Below are 18,094 nucleotides of genomic sequence, written 5' to 3' on the forward strand. Positions count from 1 at the left end.
CTCCAGCCCCAGGCTTGCCCCGCGGCCCTGCCACCGCCAGCCAGCTGACCTCACCCGTGCAAGCCTCAGTATTCCATCTGGAGAATGAATTGCCCCCCAGCGCTGCCGTGAGGGCTTACCGAGGTGACCCATAGAAAGCCTCCCACGCTGAACTTGGCCACACAGTAGGGCCTCAATCACTGGCAACCCGGCATTCTTTTGACCTAGCAATTAGTGGCCAACCACACTCCACCCGTCCACCAGACAGCAGCGTCCCCATTCCGGGACTTGAAGGCAGCAGAAATATGCTGGAAGGGGAGGCTCATTCCCTTTCCGCAGGGCAGACTGGGAGGACCGGAAGAGGGTCCCAGGGGGCTCCCTGGCCGGGAGGAGGCCTGCCGTTACCCTTCCCGCCTCCATGGCCTGCAGGCGGGGGGCTTTCCCTGCGTCTCTCCCCTCCCGCACCCCCGCTCATCTGGGGCGGTGAGTGCCAACCCAGACACAGTGCTCTCGACGTTCCCAGCGTGTCAGCCAAGGGTGAGCCTCCCCCACACACCCGGAAGATAGAATTTTGGAAGGCACTCTGTGGCATTCTTGGATACCGATGGCTGCCTTCTGGAAGACACGTGCCCTTCCACAAACGCCTCCTGACCGGCCCCTCTCTCTGGCCTCCCCACCCCCTCCCCACCCCCAGGCCCCCCAACAGCCCGGCAGCAGAGGAGGGTCTCCCTGGAGGGCTCACCCCGCTGGTCCCAGCTCTGTGGCGGGCTGAACCGGGCGACCCCTGCGCCTGCCCGCCGGCACCCCGCACCCGGCGCCAGTACCAGGCCAGGGCAGGGGCCTTCAAGCAAGCCTGGATTAGAGGTTTGGGGTTTGGAACGTCCACTCTGGGATAAAGTCAGATTTAAAAAACAAAACAAAAAAAAAAAACGACAATTTCGGAGACAGTCTGAAAAACAAAACAGCTTTCTTAGCTCTTTCTCTGAAATGACATCAGCGGTCACCACAAAGCCCGAATCGGCCCCAGCACTTCCAGCCATCAGGATGTATCATTTCCCTCCAAAACACCGGCGGCCTCGTCCCGGATCCCAGCCGGCCTGGAGCCGCTCCCCCGGTTGGGGGCGGGGACAGCCACCCCACGTTCCCACCGCGCCCCGGGGAGCGGGGCCAGGCCAAGAGACAGGCTTCTCGGCAGGTGCACACGCATCCCAGCCGTGTCCCCCGCGTGGGCATCCGAGTTGTGGGCTCCCAGCACCAGCTTGCCCGGGGCCCCTGCCGCCCCAGACCCAGGCCCGCGGCTCCCCCCAACCCTTCCCTCGTGGGTGGGCGCGCCTGGGCGTTTCCAAGTGCGTGGAACTGGAGAATGCTTTCAAGACGGATTTCTGTTTATCGCACTTAGATTTGTTTATCACCACGTAAAAATAGACACGTGAAGAAGGAGCAGAAGGAAATACGATGGCACATTAACAACCTGCTTGTCTGTGGCTGATGGATTATTTTTCTTAATTCCTTCTACTTCGCTGAAGATTTCCAACGCTAACTTCTGCAACACAACACATTATTTATTAAAAACTACCAGCTGAATCTTGTCTCGGGGCCAAAATGAGCTACTTAAGAGAGTGGGAAGTCGGCCTTCATGGAGAGCTGAGAGCCCCCGGAGACTTCTTCCTTTAAAGAGACACTTTTTAAAAACTCAGGAATAATCTGCATGGTCGAAACGTCTGCTCCTCTGGGATTGCTCCCCCTCCGTTAGTTACAGTGATTTACTGACTCACAGGAAACTTCGCCGCTGGACCAAAGAGTGACTCTAATTCCCAAGCATGTACTGACTGTTTGCCCCGGGCCTGGCCTTGGCCCGGCAAAGCTGTGTGGCATCCCTGCCCTGGGCGGGTGCGTAGTCGCAGTCTGAGGGGGGACACAGGAGGCAGGCCCCGCATTCAGTGACTCTGCAAACACCGAGCCCCCACCACCTGCCAGGCACCGTGTGGGGGTGCGGGGACACGGCAGCATACCCACGACACCCTCCTCCCAGCCTCTGCGGCCTGCACACTTACAGCCAATGGACTTAAGACGGACGCAGGCAAGGCTTGGAAAATTCAGAAAATCCTTCTGGAAAGTGGAAGGAGCCATCAGTGATGGCTATGACGGAGGCATGTACATCTCAAGGAGGGCGTTAGGGTTGTTTTGTTGGCCCAGAATTTACACGTTGAAGTCCAACCTGCAGCACCTCAGAACGTGCCCAAAGCCTCGGACCAGAAGCCCCCGTGGCCGGGCGCCTTCCGTGCAGTGGGCAAAGGTCCTGTTTGGAGGAAATCTTCCCACTTCAGTGATGGGCAGGCTGGTGGCCGACGGTGGAAGCCAGGCGGCAGCCCACGCATAGTCCCAGGAGCACGTGCTCCCGGCAAGAAGCCACACGCCCTGGGCTGGCCCCTCCAGAGAGGCTGCATTAGCCAGGTGTGTGTGCCCAGGAGCGTGAGCAGGGACACCCCCAACCTGTGTCATCCCGGCGGAGCCTCCTCCCCTGACCTTGGTCACTGGCAGGAACTGAAGGGCACACGGGGATCCCACAGGTCACAGCCCCCGACCCGCAGCCTGGACCTGGAGGCCTCGTCAGGCTGTGGGCACACACCGCCAAGACTGGATGGGGTTCTCTTCTTGCAGAAGAGGCTGCCGGCCCTGGGGCCCTGACGGGGAGATGGCGACCTGCGGTCCTCGGTGCACAGACCATGCCTTAGTCCACACCCGTCAAGGGAACCAGCCCAGGGCCCCACCCGGGCAGAAGACATTTTGAGACACATCATCCGAGCGAGGAATGGCTAGTTCAGGGCCTATTGCCCACCCTTCTATCTCCGTGTCAAATACATTCCAATTCACACAGACGTGTGATCGTGAGGCTGCGGGAAGAGACCCCAGAGCGGCCGGAGGCTCCCCCCACTTCTGGAGCCAGGAACGCATCACTCACCCCTGCAGACCTTTGGGAGGCAGAGCCAGTGGGTGCAGGTCCCCCACTGGGCAGGTATTTACGGCCCCTCCTGTGAGCCAGATGCTGCCGTGAGAACTGGGACCAAAGCGTCGAGCAGATGACACTCCTGTCCTTATGCACAAGGGAGTTTTCTGAGCACCTACTAAGTGCCAGAGACAGCCAGGGGAGGTGAGCGCCAAGTGGCAGGGGCTCTGGGGTCTGGTGCCGGGTCTGGGACGGGGGATGGCACTGGGTTCAGGCACAGGGGCTGTGACTGGACGTAGTTTTCAAGGCTGACTCCTGCTGCTGGGTGGGCGCAGATGTGGGGTAGGGGAGCCTGAGGGGTCAGCGCTGAGCGATGTGTCCCAAGCAGACTCCGGGAGCTCAGAATGAATGAGCGAATGGCAGTCTCAGGGCACTGGAGGCCAATGGGGACCCTGGGGGGATAGTGTGAGATCCTTGCCTGCTGCCCCTGTTGGTCGTGGTGATGGCGGCTCTGGACACTGTATCCTATGGTGGCTGCATCAAGTGGCCACAACCTCAGGGGCTTAAAACAACACACATTCACTCTCTCCATCTGGGGCAGGAGGTGTGACACGGGTGGGGCTCACAGGGCTCAAGTCGTCAGCAGAGAGCATCCTTCTCGAGTCCCGGGGAGTATGCGTTCCTTTGCCTTCTCTCCTGCAGTCTGTGGTGGGGGGCAGGTGGCCCCACATCACTTCCACCTCTGCTTCCCACGTCACTTCTCTCTGACCTCCTGTGTCTGCTTGTAAGGATGCTCTAATTACAGCGGCCCCACTCAGGGAATCCAGGAGCATCTCTCCTTCTCAGGGTGGGGCCATTTTCCAGCCGGCGGCAGGTAGGACTGCCGAGCATGCAAGCCCCTCCCCGGCCCTGGCCTCAGGGAACCCTCACGGCAGCCCAGGGAGGCAGGTGCTTTCCCGGGATGTACCTGGGACTCAGAGAGGATGAGGAACCTTCTGGGGCCACACAGCCTGGACCTGGAAGAGCAGGAACGACAACCTGGTCACAACACTAGTTCCCCTCGCTGGTTACAGCCCCACATCTCCAGGTGGCGACCCCAGGACCCTTTGCCTCCATAGCAAATGGCTTCCCAGGAAGGACACAGGCAAGCCCGTCCCAGACCACCTGGACACCCCAGAGGGGCCCTTCATCTCTGAGCCATCATCTTGGAAAACCACATCCACTCTGAGAAAGGTGCACCTCTCCCTGCATCCTCATCACCACGCAAGAAACCCGGTGCCCGCTGTCGAGAACAGAGTGCCTTCCGGGCTCCCAGTGGGTGCTCTGCGGAACCCCTTGGGAAGGACAACTGTAACAAGGCTGCCCCGCCTGGGGCCTGCGGCCACGTCTCCGGCTGAGCCCATCTGTCGAGCAGAGGAGAGCCAGAAGCCAGAGGAGACGAGCAGCCCTGTTTGTTTTCGTGTTTGCCACTGGAAATGCTCACTTCCTAGGCCCCTCCATTCCTACAGCTGTTCCTTTAAGAAGAAAAAGGAAGTGTGGTCCTGGCAGAGTTAACTAGAGCAATAAAAAATAAATCTTGGTAATTGTTGTGGAGACAGAAAGCAACACAAACCGGACCTAAGCATATCGTAGGAAAATGTCAGCGTCGGAGGGCCGGCCGCTAGTGCTGCAATCCTCCGTCTCCCTGGAGTGGCCCCTGGACGGGGACCAGCACATTTGATTTTCTGCATTCCTCCTTCTGGGGTTTCTTGGAATGTCAGACTACTGCGTTTTTGTTTTTTTGGTGTTTTTGTTTTTTTTTCTTTTTCCTGAAAAGGACGGGTGGTTTCAAAGATGGTGGTGGAGAGAGCCTCACTAAGGCAGAAGGAGGACAGGGGGCTGCGCTGGCCCCTGGTGGGTGCACCAGCCCGGGTTCCTCTGAAACAGCTAGCCCCCCTCCCCACCCCCCAGTGGGGCGTCCAGCACCATGTCTGTGACATGGAAATAAAATAGGATATTTCTACATTCCAGGGTTGACGGACTTTTGCTTCCAGAAATAACAGCAACCCTCCCTCTATGTGCCCCTTGCCACAGCAAAACAACTGGATAGCTGTGAGGTGTCCAGAAGGACCCGGAAGTGAGCACGGGAGGGCAGAGCCCAAATGGACATTCCTGGAGTGCTTTCTGGGTGCAAATCCCCCAAACAGCCCTGTTTTGCTGGAGGTGGTCCCCATTCCCGCCAGGTGCCCCCCGATGGAAGCTCTCCTTTCAGAAGGTGCTGGTTGGGATGATGGAGTGAGTGGGGGCCTGAGCTCACCCATTTCCCAGATGAGGAGGCTGAGGCTCGGAGAGCGACAGAGAGGCCCAGGTCATCCTGGGGGCCGAGCCTGACGGAGTCTGGCATTGCTGCCGTTGGGCGCAGACACCTCCTAACGCAACAGACAGCCGAGGGATTAATGCAGATTAATCCGCACAGCACAGACATGACCCCTTGGTTGGCGCTTCCAGTGTCTGCCATGATAACAATAAATTGGACTTCTGATGGGGTGAACCTGATTTCTATCCCAAACATTCAGAGGGGATTGAAGTTAAAACCCAAAGATAAGCTCTTGGCTTAACTTGAAGAGGCCCCATTGTTTCCCCATCAGCACCTTGGGCCCAGCAGTTGGGTGCCTCTCCCCGGCTCTGTGCTGGGTTTAGAATTCCAGGTGTATCCAGCGAAGGTTAGCTGCATCCCAGGCGCTGGAGTGGTGAGCAGGAACCAGCTCTCCTGAGGTCTCCCCCGGAGAGAGATGTCCCCTCTCCTTCCATCTGAAAATGCATTCCAAGACCCTTTTGCCTCCGGAGGCTTGCACGCCGGCTCTGGTTATCAAGACACTGGAGGGGATGTGCTGGGCTTCTCCCAGTAAATCAGAAATTTGGACACTAAGTGAACGGAGGGGGGAGCCAACCCTCTGGCTTGAGCTCTGAAGCGAGACCCGTTAACTGTCTGGGAACGACACGTGGTCGGGGATTAACGGGTTTACAGACTCTAAACAATGTAAGGGTGAGTGGGGGGAGCTCCAGCTGCCCCTCTGGTTTAGGGAGGCCAGTGGGCGTTGGGGTGCGGGCCCACCTGCCTCCTCTGCCCCATAGCTGTGCAACCGTGGGTGGGGTCTCGGCCTCTGGCGCCCCCCTGCACAACGGGGATGTGCAATTCATTGTTGTCCACACGGGAATCAGTATTTTCATGTTATCAACCAGGGTTCAGGGAAGGAAAGTGATCTGTCCAAGGTCACACAGCTTGGACATGAAGAAATCAGGACAGGAATGCAGGGCTCTTGTCTGTGCTAAATGACCCCCTTCCTCTACATCAGATGAGAAGGTGACTCTTACCCCACATGACCCGGGAGTGTGAGATCAGAACCAGCCCCAAGAATGAGCCAGAAAACCAAGCCGTGCCTCCCTCCTTAACTCCGGAGCTCACATTCCCCACGGCTGCCGATTCCCAGGATGTCCTCCCTGGCGCACGGACGTGCATGCTTTCCGGTGGCTGTCAGGATAGATGCAGACACCCTGGACCACACCAGCACAGCTGTGTGGTGCTGTTCCCAGCCCAGTTGGGAAAAGGAATTAGCACAAACCTCAAGAGAGAGACTGTTCTCATGAAATCCGCAGCCTGGCGGGGCTGCTGAGAGCGGGAGAGCAGCTCAGTCTGGTTTCACATTCTCTTATCTGCTGGCTGGCTTGGCCCCGTCTGCGGCTCGTCCTTGGCCCCACGAGAGAGGGTCTGGCACAAGATGGGGACAATAAACCCGGACTGGAACAAAAGCTGAAATCCCCCTCTACCTAGAGCCCATCATCGTGGCCTCCTGACCCCTGTTTTGGGGGTCACCACCAGGCTCTTTGCTAGAGGAGCACGGCCGCTGGGGGTCCCCTTCCCCTCAGAGCGGTCTTCTGCGGCCTGGAGAGCCTTCTCTCGATGCCATCAGTTTGGGATGGTTTCCTGGCGCTTCCAAGCACCCCTGAATCTGAGCAGTGGGAACTTTTTCTTGGCACACGGCAATCCCAGGAGCTCACTGCCGACCTCTGTCGTGGCGTTCGTGCCGTCATCCACCAGGGAGCGTGTCCCCGGCTCTGCGATGGGACTTCCTCCGGACAGATCCAGACCAGAGGCGCATCTGTAAGCACACGTGAAGACCACACCCGCCAAAGAGGTGCCCACGCCCGCAGATGTTCACACTCCCTCCCAGACGATTCCCCCACCCTACGGATTTAAATTTTTAAAGAGTAAAATATGAACATTAACTTAGTTCCAAAAATCAAAACGATGCAAAAAATGTACACTTGGACGCTCACTCCATCCCTACCCCTTCTCTCATCCCCACACCCTATAGAGAATCCGTCTCCTCAGTTATTTCTGGTCTGTCCTTCCTGTATTTTGGGGGGGGGGGACATATTATATATATAATAATGTATATATACACACACATACAGACATGGGGCTGCATCTATATATGTCTATAAGAAATACACGTATGTGGGGCACCTGGGTGGCTCAGTCGGTGAAGCGTCTGCTCAGGTCATGATTCCAGGGTCCTGGGATCGAGTCCTGCATCGGGCTCCTTGCTTAGTGGGGAGCCTGCTTCTCCCTCTGCCTGCCGCTCCCCCTGCGTGTGCTCTCAGTCTCTCTCTCTCTCTCTCTCTCTGGCAAATAAATAAGATCTTTTAAAGAAAGAAATATACATATGCATAATAAATATGTGTTCTCTGCAAAGCATAGTGTGTTGTACATTCTGTTTTGCACTTAGGTGGCTTCCCCCTTAATGTCGTAGCCTGGCTGCCGCCCCACATACGTTCCTATGGGACTTTCTCATTCTTTCTTGCAGCCTCACGGGGCCTCACTGGGTGGTTGTACCGTAGGTTATTCAACCAGATCTCAACCAGGGTGGGCATTTTTGTAATTTCCAGTATTTTGCAATTATAAGTAGTGTTAAAGTGAATGACCTCTCAGTGCGTACTTTTTTATTGTCGGGGAGAGTGTTTTGTATGTGACACAGGCTTGCATATGTTGAGATGTTGAATATTGTGCGTGTAAGGGCTCAGACTCCGACCAGGCTGCTTTGGCTGTGGCTCTTCCGCTGACTGACTGTCTGACTTGTCCCTACAAATGCCCCCACCTCCCAGTGCCTCGTTTGTGAATGAGAAATAGCCCTCTCTCCAGGGATCGCTGTGAGGGTCAAATGAGCTAAGGTATAAAAATGCCCAGAACTGTGCCTGACACGTGGGAAATACTCAGACGTGCCTGCTGTATAGACCGTGTCGGGGTCCCCCCAGGCTGGGAGGTGAGCGACAACAGGCTTAAAAAAAAAGAAGAAAAAAAGGCCTGAACTGTAGCAATTGCCAATTTCCATGGTGTAAATATTCCCACATGTTTGATTTCAAGCTAAATCCGTGGTCGTCACTCAACACGGACTTGGGAAGCTCGGAGCCTGCAGTTTCAGGCCCTGGCACCCTGGCCCCCCGCACACCGCGGAGCCCTCCTACCCCTGCCCCATTGTGCATACACGGGCTGCCTGGCAGCCAGGGCTGGCGGCTGAGGCTCTGCGTGGGCCCTCCCCCACCTGGCACCCCTCCTTCCTCAACCCCCGCCTCCCTCCTCCCCATCCTCCCTGAGAACGTCCCTAAGACACCCCTTCACACAGCCTCATCCCAGGGGCTGCTCCCAGGGAGCCCACCCAACACTGCGTCTCGAGATATTGTTTTCCCTGAAAAGCCTGAAGTTTGGGACAGTTTCCTACACGAGAATAATCAACAGGCTTGCGAGTCCTCTTCCCTCTTAACCCGGCTGTACTGTTCTCTGGGGTTTCGTCTACGTCCGTGCCCCAAGGTGTGTCTGTCCGGGTCCTGACTCACGGAGCGGGGTCCTCCCCACTGATTCAGCAATGCCATTTCCTGCCCACAACCTCTAGAACTCTTGCACTTTTGACACAATGGAGACCAGCCCACCCCTGATTCACCAGCTCAGTTTTCTGTCACATCCTGTACTTTCCCCGAGGATTTTTCTGTTCTCCTTCTGACCAGGGCCAGCGCCAACCAGCCCACAGCACCAGAGGACAGAAACGCGGCCAGCCAGACTTCGGCATGGTTCAAAAAAATTAAGAGGCAAGCGTGGAAGGTCAGGAGGTCCTTGGCCCTTCCCTTGTTGGAATCGAATTCGCCATGTAGAAATGTGGATGGTCCCTGAGTTCCCCTCCTGATCTCCCCCAAAAAGTCCACGGCGGGGAGGGGCGGGGGAGCAGATGGCGTTCCATGTGGTAGAAACGTGAAAGGATCGCCCGCCAGCGAGTGTAATCGTTCTGGAAACAGTTCAGAATATTCATGTGTTCTGTACTTTTTCCTCAAGTAAATAAGGTGGAAAAGCATCAGAGAAGAGTCAAAAGTTCCTGCAGGAATCCAGATCACAGGGGGGAAATCGTGAGCTGACGTGGCTCAGCCTGACGAACAGCTTGTCCACGAGCCTCACGTGGACGCCCCTTCAGAGAAGACACCAGAGTGTCTGAGGTCGGCTTCTGTAATGAGCACAACGAGGGGCTGCTCCCCAAAGCGCCCACCCTCAAATTCCAGAGGAAACAGCTAAGTCAACAAAGGAAAAACAAGATCCCAGGCGGCAGCACACGACTTTTCTGGAAGAACCTTTCTGGGAGCTACGCTGAGCTGCCGCGTGGCTGTCCACGGACACGGGTCCTCTGCTCTGCCTTGGGATCACCCCATGAGTTCCTGACGGACCAGCTGGAGGCACAGACACGTGCTTTGGGGTGAAATTCGGTTGTTGTTATTGCTTTTTACCGAGTTCACGGTAGCATATTTTAACATCTAGGCCTAGTGGGTTTTCCACGCCAGTTGAGGAGTCGGCACCCCGTCCAGTGGCAGACGGGAGCCGGGGTGTAGACTGCGCGTGCAGGCCCCTCCCTGCACAGCCGCATTGCCCACCCGGAACCGTGGTAACCAGAATACTTTGAATCAGAATTCTAAACTTAAATCGAATGTCTCCTATTAGGTAATTCTTAAACCAAACAAAACCAAGAAGCAGAAAGAGAACAGGAAACAGCAAGATATTTTCAGATACGGGGCCTGCCTAACAAAAGGCAAACTGTAGGACGAGCCACCACGCGGTGAGCGTGCGCTCTGTCGACGTCTACCCCAGAACGCGTGTGTGCAGAGTTCCTCCTCCTCCGGTCTCCCGCGATGCTTACATTCGATGCTTACGTTCTCTTATATTCCAGAGAATCTCCCAGATCTGTGAAGGAAGTGCAGGGATTAAGAGCACATGCTTTGGACTCAAAGCCTGAATTTAAGTCCTCAGTCTGCTACTTACAGGACGTGTGACATGTGTAGAAGGCAAAGCCCTTCCTCTCCCTGCACCAGTCGCCGACCTGGCAGGTGCGTGGAGGGGATGGCACATGGGGCATCGAAAGGCACTTGCCGAGCTGTCATCTGCCTGGAGCGCACCGCATGGGGGCCGCCCTTGTTTTCCTGACTTGCCCCCTATTGGAAATAGAGTAGTTACTGAAAACACAGGGTCTGTGTTCCCACGGCTTTGCAATAACGCACAACAATTCTACACAACGCACACGTGCTCACGCACTCGTGCTCACACACATCTTCAGAAGGGTAATTTTCTCCAGACCGTGTTTTAAGGGCCTGTGTGATTTGGGCAAGGATTCTCGCTGCTGCTTTCCCAGCAAATAAAGCTGTCCGAATCTGTTTACTCTCACATCTGTATAAAGACCTTCATCAGCAGGAGCACGGGCCGAGCGGCCGCCACATGGCACGGAGACAGTCTGAGGATGCTGGTTTCCCCAGTTTTGCAGAGTGATTTGTTTTTAATGAATTATGCACAGTGATCATAGGCTCTGCTCAAAGCCTCATTTACTCTGGAAATTCCTGAAATGGCTATTCATTTTTCCAAGCTCTTTTTTCTTTCCCTTGAAAGTTCACAAACACGCTCTGAAAAAGAAAAGCATTAGCATACATACTTGCGTAGATGAGGAGACACAGATGATTTGATAGAAAGCAGGTTTGGGGTGAAGTATTCATGATAATGAATCAGCTCTCTGGCTTTCTTTTTTTAATCTACGGAAACCCTGACAGCAAAGAAACACTGATTAAATAAATTCACAGTAGATTCAAGAGTGCTCAAGGACAAGGGCCTGAGGCTTCTCTGCACTAACTCAGGCACCGGGAACATGGCGGAGTTCAACATGTGAGAGAGCTCAACATGGCAGAGCTGTGCATGTGAGCGAATAAAACCACACTTCCAAGCAGGCCCTTCCGGAAGTCAAGTGAGGAGCTGACCCTTCTCCCGGGCATCAAGCCCGTGGAGCCTGGCTGTCTGAGCGGTGCGGACGCTGGAGAGAGACGGTCTTCCTTTCTATGGACCAGACGACGGCAGGGTTTCTGGATTGTGTCTTCTGCAAGGTTGCCCCGAGGAGACAGGGTGGGCTCAGCGCTAACCAGCGTCCACGGAGAAGATGAGAAAAACAGCCCGCATGCCAGGTCCACCGGGCCTCAAAGACCATAGGCACAGACAGAAACCCAGGGGTGAGCACGCGGCTGGAAAAGAAGAGCAGGGGCCCGATCGTCCCATTAACGAGCGTTGCTGAACAGCCACAGCCCGGCTTTGAGACAGGGCACAGGATGCAGCCCGAGGGCAACCAGGAGTCTGACAGTTCCAGAACAGCACATCCAGGCCACGCGCATCTGAACCACCATGGGGGTGAGCCTCCGTCTGGGGCCCTCTGCCACAAGAACACAAATGCTCACGGACACGGCCTTCGCAGCACAGTCTTCAGGGGACTCAGGGACGCTCCCCACCCCGAGCTTATCCTTGCACCCCCCACCCCGAGCTTATCCTTGCACCCCCCTTCCCCTCTCCTGACGCACAGGAAAAGAGTCTCTGAGCTCAGGAGAAAGGATACAGCTTTTTAAGGCAGTTTGGTGAGATTCAGAGTCACTTTTCTGGCTCCTAGAATTGATGCAGAGCCAGTGAATACATTGCTCGCCGTAACCAACAGCCCCTCGGCCACCGGGGAGGCATCACGGTGTCCGCACTGAAACCAGCCCGGCAGCTTTCGTGGGCCCCGTCGTACCCACGAGGTGGCTTTGGCTTCTCGGGGCTGCTGGGTGAGACTGTGAGGGCGGTATGTGCTGGGCTGGGGGCGCGGGCCCTGAGCACGAAGCCGGCGTGGGGGTCCCGGGAGAGAGACTTTGCCCCTGGGTCTCGCTTCTCTATCTGTGACATGGGGTGAGGGTAACAGTGCCCATCTCGTAGGGTTCCTGGGGGATGGTATGAGTTGATACCTGCCCACAGCCTAGACAGCACCCAATGGGGCCCCATGAGAGACGGCGGGGGAGGGCCAGCTCAGGCTTCCCTGGTGTGACCTGGGGCAGACCATCCGCGCTCCAAATGTGAACCAGCTGTTTTCACAAAATGGCCATACTAAGCCTCCCTCGGACCGTGGGAGACCTGACGAACAGTGCGGCTCTCTGGAGGGCCCGTGGGATCTCTTTTCTGGCCCCAGCTCCCCGCCACCCAGCGTTCACTCTGTCTCACGCCCACCTGCTCCCCTGCCACAGCCTGTCCTCCACCGAGCAGAGCAGTGAGGGTGTCTACAGTCCCACCAGGTTTCTGTGCGGAACCAGACGGCTCTCTGTCCTTTTTCGTGAGAAGTGAGACGTGCGCCACTGCCCACGAGGCCCGAGTGAGCTCGCCCCTGCTGTCCGCCCAGCTTCCTCCACCCTCTCTTCAGCCACACCAGGCTGCTTCCTGCCTTGGCCCAGAATGTTCTCCATCCCCCCCCAACCTGTACGTCGCAGCCTGAGCCCCGTGTCCGCCCTCAGGAACCTCCCTTCCACAGCTCTCACGACATCCCTATTTCCTCATGTGTGTCTGGCCACACCTCGCCCATCCCCTGAAGGGTCGGAGGCTGGACAGGAAGCCCCCAGACACAGACCGGGCTGGCTGTTTGGTTGGCTGCAGCACCCCAGCCCATGCCTGGCTACAGCAGGCTCGGTACACACGTGCTAAGTGGGCAGGTGGGCAGATGGAGGGAGGAAGGGCAGCATGTATTAACAAGTAAATAAAGATGCCCAGCACAGCATGTGGCTCCCAGAGGGAGCTCGGGAAGCTCTGTCGTTCTGCAAATTCCCCTCCCATGGACCCCAGTCACTGCGAGAAAGAACCAGAACATGAACCACATCTCTGTCTCAGACTGTCATTGACCTGTTTCCCAAGTGCCTAGAACACATAGTTGGCACTCCATAAATCTTGTGGAATAGACTGAATCCCATGTGCTTGGCACCATACTCAGTCAAATTTATGCAGTGCATACCATTTGTCTGTAAATCGGGAAGTCAGGTGTATTTTTAAGAAGCATCCAAATGAGTTTTATTCTAGGTAATATCTCTCAAAGTGTGATCCATTGACATGTGCGGTCCTGAGACTGAAGTACAATGGTGACTCAAGGAAAAGCACATGTACAGTTGTCTGAGTTGTGCACTGAACAAGCCTTTTCTTTTCCATGGAACACCATTTTTTCTTGAAAGAACGAGTGACAGACAAAGCATCGTTACTCAGACTTACATGACTGGCAGGCATCTTCCTGAAAGGAGCAAAGCAAACCTGATGTAACTTCAAGGAAAACAACCTGAGAGTTTGCTGCCAACGATAAAATGTGAACTTTCAGGTAAAAGTTAGAGTTTTGGAAAATGCATATTGGCCACTGCAAGGTCAACATCGTCCTAATTCTTAAAGACTTTTCTAATGATATCGGTGGTGATGTTAACGTGATGTTTAAAACACCATGTAATCAAATGCATCCACTTGTGCAGCGTCCGAGCCAGCGTTTTCTAAGCGCCCAGCACCCGATGTTACGAAATTATCCCCAGGTAAGTGGTGCACTCAGAGTGCGAGGCACACCAAAGGACTTCAGTGTCACAGAGAACACACGGTTGTTCACTCGATTTCAGCTCCCGCATCGCGAGAAGCTTTGAGACGCGGCCACTTGCTGAACTTTGGTGTGGTACCAAAGAGGCAAAGCCACGGTTGTCGGAAATACTTCCCAAAGTGCTCCTCCCTTCTCCAACTCTACGCCTCTAAGGGGGCTGACGTTCTTCATACGCTCCCGTCGAAGCAGGGCATCAGATGGAAGTCCGAAGCAGACGTAAAAACTGACCGTCTTCGATGATACAAGCCACTAAAGACACTTGCTCAAGTGTAGGACAATGCCAACTCACTGATTTTCTTGTTTCGGAACACGTTGTTATTTTTCCTCTAAAAATGAATTATTTATGGGGGTGCCTGGGTGGCACAGCGGTTAAGCGTCTGCCTTCGGCTCAGGGCGTGATCCCCGTGTTCTGGGATCGAGCCCCACATCAGGCTCCTCCGCTATGAGCCTGCTTCTTCCTCTCCCACTCCCCCTGCTTGTGTTCCCTCTCTCGCTGGCTGTCTCTGTCTCTGTCGAATAAATAAATAAAATCTTTAAAAAAAAATGAATTATTTACGGGTGCCCGTCTGGCTCAGTCGCAAGAGCATGCGACTCTTGATCTTGGGGTCCTGAGTTCAAGCCCCACATTGGGCGTAGAGATGACTTAAATAAATAAAACTTTTTAAAAAATGTTGTTACTTAATTATTTTGGTTGTGGGTTTATTACTGTCATATTTGAATAAATTAATACTCTAATACTTTCTCCATTTTAAACTCTAATACAGTGACTACTAATAGACATAACCCACCCAGACAAAACTCTTGGGCTCTCGGTAATTGCTAAGATTGGAAGGGGGTTCTGAGACCAAAACCTTTGAGAACCACCCTTCACACTGTGTACTTGCTGAAATTTCCCCCCACGCTAAACTCCACCTAGGAATGGCTTCCAAGAAAGCTGGGCTAGCTTCGATGCGTGATCTCTTAGTCTCTGAGTTCCTAGGGGACGGGCCTTCTGTGGGACGGCTCTTGCTCCACGGATCTCTTCCCAAGGGCTGCACAGACTTTCTGAAATTGTTCGCAGAGATTTTTGGACCAGTAAGAAGGGCCACGATAAAATGGGCCCGTTATTCGGTTGGGGAAAAAGTGAGGTTGAGATCATGCCAGAGAGCAGACCCGGCCGGGGTGCAGCCGCCCTGCCGCGGGTCGAGAAGGAAGCCAGCTCCCCGAAATTCCAGGAGCCCCAGTGCAATCCGGGAGCAGGGTGCAAGAGCCGGCCTTTCTCATGACACATGCATGGTTTGGCCTGCGGTCTCGCTGCACTCATCCTGGGAATAGCTCGTAGTAGTCTGGCCCTGTTCATTTCCGTCACCACCGAAAGCAGGAATTATCCAAGTGGGCGGAAAAGGAAAATGAGGGGCAATTTAAGAAACACGACATCAGAGGTGAACGAGGGCCTGCCCTCCTCCGAGTTGCTTCTCCGCAAATTTGTTTCCAACATCGCGTTGCTCATCCAAGGAGCGAGGGCCACCCCAGCCTGAAACCGCGGGGCGACTTAAAGGGGCAGGCGGGGGCCCCTTCCCCACAGTCTGCGCGCTCGGGGCTCCCTGAGCCGACCCGCCCGCCCCGGTGCAGCCCCAGCTCGATTTCACACACAGGGCTCTGCAAAAAGGCTGCCAACACCAGACCGCAAGGGGCATTTTATCTCAGCTGTCAGCCTGAAATACATTCAGAACTCAGAGCAATTATGGAAACATTTGGGTCTCCTGAACTTCTCTCTGCTGGATTTCTCTCCCAAATAAAATGAAATGAAGCTTAGTTCTTTGGGGATTAATCTAAACAAAGATCGTAAAGGCATCCGGTGAGCAGGCGTGGGGGCGATCACGGCTGAGCACGGGCACTCGGCTTTGCGTTCTGTGCTAGAGCCTCGTGCCCCCGAGGACGCTGGGGTCTGCAGGGAGGGCCTCGTCATGAATACGGTTAATTCTTTTAATGAGAGCCCAGGAAAATGTTGTTTCAGCTACCCCCCACCTCACTCTGTCAATCCACATCTCGAAGGTCCTGAGTACTATCAAATGCAAATATCCTTAAAAAAAAGGAGGTGGTCGGAGGGTCTAGAGGGAAGAAGGGATTTTTGAAGTATGCACTAAGTCAACAGACCCGTGAGCAGTGGGACAGTAAAATTTCACAGCCAGGCTTTGATCTGAATTTCAGAAAAATGAAGCCATAAATGTAGAATGTTTTATGAACCCAAAAATAAGAAACTCTTTGTCTTTTATCTAAAATGTCTTCTGAGAAAAATCCGAGGATCATCTAAACATTGGGCTCATTATATTTTATTTGTGGCAGGGTAAAAAGCGAGCACAAGAATATTTACCGAGGGTTAACTCTAAATAAACTAAATGTCACTTTACAATACATACATATGTGTATTTCGAACGGGTTTCAGTGGACAAATCCATCAACCCTCAGAGGTAGAAGTGAATGCCTTTAATTGCTGAAATTGAAATCCGCCCCCCCCTCCGCCAAGTCCACTGTGACCTCAGTGAAAGTTTCGCTCTGCGGTCAGCCCTGCAAGTGAAAATCCTCCCTCTACTGTGGCTACCTGCCGACGACGCTTCCTGGAGGATGTCTCCGGACGCAGGTCACCATGGCTTGCCTACTGGGGGCTATGCAGAGGCACTCAGGGCTTCCTTCTGCCTGGAGTTTCTGTGTTTTTGCAAAGAGGGAGTCGGGGGAGAGAGAGAAATTTCTAAACTACATGCCCCCTAAACACGGCTGTCCTCAAAGAAGCAGGGACAGCCCTCACCCGACAAAGACGGGAAGGGCACTGCCTGCCTGCTGGGCCCGTCTCCCCTGCACCGGGAGGAGGTCTCGAGGTCGCTGTCCCCAGCCAGAGTGGGGGCTCCGCCCCACAGCTGGGAGGAGCTGCCTCAGTGCTCCACCCCTGAACCTGCACCTGTAGACGGTCATGCCAAGGCGCCCACCTCCAGGAGCCACCGCGGTGTCCGGGGAGACACGGCCCATCCTCCGTCAACGACAGCCCGCACTGCCATCCTCCCACAGGGCCGGGGTCCGCAGCGAGGGTCCACCTCAGCCGTCCCCAAGCCCCGTCCATCCGGGACGCGAGCCCACCCTCCCCAGAAAGCAAAGCCACTGTCAGGTGAGATTGCTCAGAGAAACCGGAGGGCCCCTGCCCACTGCTAACCCTGTAAACAGACCCAGCGCCCACTCACTCGGCTTTTCCCACCGAGCAGAGCTACATTCCTGGAGAATGACTCGGTGCCGAGATGTTTTTAGTTGAAGTGACCCTGTGATTCGCTGCACCCTGTGACCCTGTGGAGCAGACGTGGCCACCGGGAGAACCCCGCTTGGAGATACGGAGCAACCTGCCGGCTGTCCCACTCCGCTGTCTCGAACGCAAACCTCGGCGTCCCACACTCATTGCAAAATCGCTGGTGTTTATTAAGACCCTTTCTTTCCCTGAAGTGTGCAGTCTCCTCCTTCATGAAAGGTAATGCAGCCGCCTTCTGAAAGTCTCGCGCACGTTGTGGTTGCTTATTCTATTTCGGCAAATGACGGGAAAATGTTTTTAGTTTAACATAAATACCCTTTCAACCCCAACATCTCCCATCAGAAGTTGGGAGAGGTGGTTGTGGGGTTTTTCTTCAATTTAAAGTATTAATGATAAAAAAGAAAAATAATAATAATAATAATGAATCTGTGATTAGAATCCTTTCAGCCACTAAATTGTTTACACAATAGCGACCACTTTACTACAAAATTTTTACCACGGAATTCTTTTTCTGCCCCTCCTGTTAACTGGGACAGTGTCTGATATATTGCAAGTTAGTCCCCGAATCCCCAAGGAGCTGACGATCTAACGATATATTATGATCCGAAAACCAGCCAGGTGCCATGTCAGCCCCTGGCATACATCATCTCTTTTACCCTCTGGGGACCGGAGCCTATTTTCGTAGGTGCTCAAGGATCACCAGCCTCCTGACTCTTCGTCCGAGGCCGACCCTCGCTGGGCAGGTGTGAGTGCACCTGTCCTCTATGTGCACAAACCAAGCGGAGACGAGCTTACTTAACTCTCCGGGCTCACGCAGCCAGCACGGGGGCTCATAGGACATGTTCTCTCTTCCCCAGCCACCTGTTCCCTGGGGGTGTGGTGGGAGCAGCCCCGAGGAAGATGGAAATACCAGTAGAAAGTGGGAGAACA

This window comes from Ursus maritimus, unplaced genomic scaffold (assembly GCF_017311325.1).
Source record: "Ursus maritimus isolate PB19 unplaced genomic scaffold, ASM1731132v1 scaffold_19, whole genome shotgun sequence".
Classification (NCBI taxonomy): Eukaryota; Metazoa; Chordata; class Mammalia; order Carnivora; family Ursidae; genus Ursus; species Ursus maritimus.